Here is a 5,594-nt window from a genome sequence, read left to right as displayed (position 1 = left end):
AAGTATGTAAATGATATGTGAGGACAAAAACTATCCTTTGAAACTGCAGCCATGCAGCCTCGTTTGCATATGGAGCATCTGCCCTCCTTTTACGACACTTCTCATCTTTCCCAGCCTTCTTGTCACAGCCTGCAAATTATTTTATCAGTCCTTCACTTGTGCTAAGCCTAATTTTAAGATCAATGAACTCACTTCCCAATTTGACAGAACCATCAGTTGTTCGTGCAATTAATTAAGCCTTATATATACTTTTTGGGGGGGGGGGGGGACTATGACTCTAAATGTTAATAGATCTCACTGAACCTAATTGATACTCAATCACTCTGGGAAATTTTCCTGAAATTAAAATCCTGTTCAGCTAAGAGATACAATATTCAAATGGCTTCTTTTGAGTTGCTCGAATTAGATGGAGCTCTCTGAAATTTATGCCCTTTTACTATGCTCTGCTGGGAAGCATGTTTCCATTTTAATCAGGTCTGTTTCGAATGCCAGGTTGAAATGCCCATTGCCTCTGTGCCACACATTGCAAGTCTTCCAGAATAAATCAGCCTTTACACAAGGCTCTGGCACGTACTGTATAGCAGAGAAGAAAAAATATAGCTATTCTTATTCATATGAAAGGCTCCAGTTTTCATTCATTTATTATAGCAACCATGTGTGAAACCCAACATGTCTGTCTTCAGAAGTACCTGAAGCCATCACCTTATCTAGAATGTTCTTTGAACCTACAGCCCAAAATAAAGGAATGAGACACAGGTGTTGACTGATCAATGGGTCACAACTACATTCCAGGGCCGTCTGTAGCATATGCGCCGCCAGAGTGCAAAGAGTGCCCAGCACCCCCAAATTTAGTTTAGCCACCCCCAAGTTGTTTATGGATGCGAAATCAAAGTTGTTGACCTTTTTGTGGGGAGGAAAATCGCTCACCTGTAACAATGACGCAGTGGAAATAACTGCATTTGTTTTTTTACTCGTTGGGAATATTTCACGCTATGGAGTCACAAAGCGATGGAGGTGGATGGGGACTTTCGCTCCATTGCTTTTCACTGCCACCGAACAAGAGGGATTGGTATACAGTAAGTATACACTTTGTGCCCCCCCCAGAATACATTTGGCGCTCCCAGAATTCGGCACCCGCGTGCTCCGCACCACATGCACCCCTGGGTAAAGACGGTCCTGCTTCATTCAATTGTATTTCATTTTTACAAATCTGCAGCAAGAACTTGAACAGGAAGCTGTTCCTGAGTGGACAGATTAAGGTAGGAAGGGGTAGCCTTGCTACCTTCTCCTCACCTCTATATTCTGAGTGAGCCTCACCCTGCCTTAAGAGTAGGTGATAGCTATCCTCAGTTCTCCAAACTGGCCACCTTTTGGTTGAGAAAGGCCCTCCCAGCTCATATTCCTCCAAGGTCCAGGACTTTGGGTGTGTAGTTTCAACGAGTCTGTGATGGCCTGGGAATCTGATTCAGAGGCTGAACCTGGGGAATCCCAGCCTGCACAGGAGTCCCTGCCTCCAGGGCCGGCTGAGCCGGGGTAGGGGCTTGAACCTGAAGGGCCCTCACCTGTGCCAGATCCTCAGGAGCAGACACCAGCTGAATCCACTCTGGCTCTGGAGGTGATCGAGGACCCATTGCCTGCAGGTGCTCCTCTCCCAGCCCTGTCAGTGGAAGGTGAGGTTGCCTCTGGGTCCAGTAACCCTCCAGCCTCTCCTGAGCTGCAGAGGCTCAGGGCAGAGAGGCGGAGGGAACTAAGTCCTCGCAGGAGGAGTGCTCGCCTCCAGGCCAGGAGAGGCGAGTCACCTGTGGACCGGGACCGCCCTATGCCTCAGAGGAGATAAAGGCCAGCCCGCCCAGAGTCCCAAAGACAGAAAATACTTTCTACCACGTAAGTTGAAACTTTGATCCATTATAAATACCGACAGGATGTCTTCTATAATCAAACTGTGGATCAGCTTTCATTCCTGTTAACTATGAATCTGGGGCCCTTCTGCAGGGCATTTTTAAAGCCAGAACTCAGTTCCAGCACCTCTCAGGTGGGCACCATTGCCATTATAAGAGAACAAGGGAAGCATTCAGGGCAAGTCTCAGCACCTCTTTCTCTAGAAAAATAGCACTGCACTTCTAAAGTGACTGTTTTAGAGCTCAAGAGAACTAGTTTGAGAATTGCTGCTTCAAACGGACACACCATGTTTTGAAGGTCAAAGTTTTTGACTGCATGAGTCAAGGTAAGTCTCACACCGTTCACAAATCAGAAAATATGTGAACTTATTGGGGCTGAAGCTAAGGAAAGCAGGGGGTTATGGTATTTTATATTCCCCTTAAGCTGCTTGGAAGATGTGATCAAATAGCTACTCACTTTATTTTCATATGCCATTGCTTCCAGACATTTTAATAGTTGGAGGTGGTGGATAGAGATAAGCGTTTTGTTTTGCTGCTCCAACAGCTTTAGCAATTATTTTTCTATTAACTATTGAAACATGATTTTATCCATTCCAAGTTTCAAAGTGTGGCCTATCAAAGTTGCAGTGTAATTCCTTCCACCTCAGTGTTTGCAAGAGTTTATTGCCTTCTTCAGTTTGTTTCTTGCATGGTAATTGCCTATGTGGAAAAGGATAACAACTCAAGATTGTAGGATGTGAAGTGGGAACAGGCAGTGAAGGCAATTAATGCCTCCAAAGGAATCCTGCTGGAGCAACTGTCTTTCACTGTTTCCCCTTATCAAGTTTCTAAGGAGAATAAACTATTGAGGAGGTTAAAAAGATCACTGACAAGCATTGCCTTGGCCCAGTATACCTGAAGGAGCATCTCCACCCCCATCATTCAGCCTGGACACTGAGGTCGAGCTCCAAGGGCCTTCTGGCAGTTCCCTCCAAGGGCCTTCTGGCAGTTGCAGGGAAATAGGCAGAGGGCCTTCTCGGTAGTGGCGCCTGCCCTGTGGAACGCCCTCCCATCAGATGTCAAGGAAATCAACAACTATCTGACTTTTAGAAGACATCTGAAAGCAGCCTTGTTTAGGGAAGTTTTTAATGTTTTATTGTGTTTTTAGTATTCTATGGGGAGCTACCCAGGGTGGCTGTGGAAACCCAGCCAGATGGGCGGGGTATAAATATATTATTATTATTATTATTATTTAAATAATGGCCTGGAAAAAGAGAAAGTTGCATTGCAAAGCAAAACACCTGGAACAAATTGCCTCTTCGAGGGTATGGTTTGAAGGCACATGAGGCCACCACTTTGCTGAGGCTAAACTGACAGATATCTAGCTAATGCAGGGTCCCCGACATGGTATTTATGGGCACCATAGTACCCCCCCCCCCAAAAAAAAACCCCTCTTGGTGACCTCCAAGGCCTCCTGCCCTCCAAATTATTATTTTTATTTAAATAAAAAATGTTCTGGGGGATTATCAGGGGTATGTGTCTGTTTATGTCTGTTTTGTTTCTTGTCTGTTCGGAGGAAGATTCTGAAGCTTGAAAATTTTAGTCCAATGAAATGAGTGTTTTATGGTACCCAAAACAGTTTATTCAATTTTGGAGCATGCTCCTGAGCCCAAACAGGTGGGGAGCCCTAGCTTAGTTCCTGGGTGGGTGGGGAACTTCATGTATGCCACTTTGAGTTCTGTGGCAGAAGGAAGGCTGTCCATATGTAAGAAAATAAATTAAATAGACATGGGTAGAGAGCAACATCATCATCATCATACTTGGCTTTAAGGATGAACATTGCTAGCTACAATGGAAATAAAAACAAAACAATTTTATCAATAAAGGGGAGAAATGTTGGGTAGGTGAACATTAAAATGTAAAGCAATGGATGTTAGAATAAATTACCTTGAACTGAACCCAACTGGTCCATTCTATGAATGGAAGGGCTTTTGGAAGTGGGAGGCTGTTTTTGCCAATCTCTCTCTCCCCCACCCCCGATCCCCAGAAGTTTGTCCTGGAGAACTGAGGACTCTCCCAAACAGTGTAGGAGCTGGTGCAGGAGGACGCAGGGAGAAGGAATCAGTGAAGATCACTTTCTTATTGCTTCCAGAGATCTCACCTAGATCAGAGTCTTTGTCTTCCATGAACAGAAGGACTCCATCCATTTGCATACTGGCACAAATGTTGCATCCTAATTTGAAGCTAACTAGAACAGGACTTTCATTGCCATAATGCATTGAATAATGCATTGAGATAAAATTATGACAGCTATTTCCCTACATAAATATTTTTTGTGTTAATGTTTTGGAAAGTTAATGAAATATATTTTTGGGAAATAAAGAAGCTGTTAAAATGAAAATACAGACCTTTGATGCTTTGCATACTTTGAAGTCACTACCTAGAAGAAAAACATTAGTTTGGTGAAACAAAAATAAAATAAAATAATGATGATAAACAAGAAATTAGAATGGGGAATAGAGCATATGGAACTTTGGGCATGTGCATGTTTTGAGCCTGTACTCAGTGTATCACTCTGTATGACTTGGAATACTGTCTGTGAATAAATAAATACCATGGAAACCTTGAGTGAAATATACATGCTACCAACCTCCTAGCATTAAGCTCTGAGGCATTCCTTGTTAAAATTCAAAAAGTAACAAAAACATCATAATTATTTACCACAGTTCCAACAAGCCTTCACACTTTTGTTTTGGTTATCCTTTGAGCTGCCTGCATTTCTTTTAGAGACTTTTTGTTGTTGTTCTTCAGTATTCTCATGGGAAATGAAAATAGCCATTTGCAAGTAGCATTTAACATAGCTGTGCTTTTAGGTCAGCAGGTAGGCATGAGATATTCAAATCTGGAAGCACTTTAGAATACAGTCAATTTTTTTCTTCTTAATTGATTTATACTTAGGAAATCAGGTCACTTGGAATTCAAAAACTAAACCAAGAGAATTTATTAAAGATCTCTATCACACAGCGGTAGGTTTCATACTCACATTAGGTACAGATTTCTGCTAGTAAAATCCTGTTGACGAAGCAGAATGGAGGGCCAATGCCAGACCCTCCAAGTGTCCTTATTTTCCAGGAACATTCCCAGATTTACAGATTCTGATCTGATCCCAGAATGTCCTGCTTTTCTCTAGGACGTCCCTATTTTCATCAGAAAAAAATATTGGAGAGTATATAGTTATGTGACCCCCGAGCCAAGGAGGTAAGTAATTATACAATCTTTAGAATACATCTGAAGGCAGCCCTGTATGGGGAAGTTTTTTTAAAAAAAATGTTTAATGTTTTATTGTGTTTTTAGATATGCTGGAAGCTGCCCAGAGTGGGTGGGGTATAAATAACTATTATTATTATTATTATTATTATTATTATTATTATTATTATTATTATTATTATTATTACAAGGATCCCAACTTTCATCTGAGAAATGTTACAGGGTATGCAATGTGTTGAGAAATGCCTTGCAAGTCAGAAATTGTGAGAGAAAGAGCTTGGAGTTGAAAAAGCAATCAGGGAAATGCATTATAAAATGCATTTTCTATTTTATTTTATTTGAAATTATTTGAACAAAACACTCAAAAGTGTTGAACCATTCATGAATCAAGGAAGGAACCAAATATTTAGTTTACATCTCTCTGGTGTAGACTGGCGAAAGAAGTGGGGA

The sequence above is a fragment of the Podarcis filfolensis genome, assembly GCF_964270895.1.
Source record: "Podarcis filfolensis genome assembly, chromosome: 17".
Classification (NCBI taxonomy): Eukaryota; Metazoa; Chordata; class Lepidosauria; order Squamata; family Lacertidae; genus Podarcis; species Podarcis filfolensis.
This window is presented reverse-complemented; position numbering follows the sequence as displayed.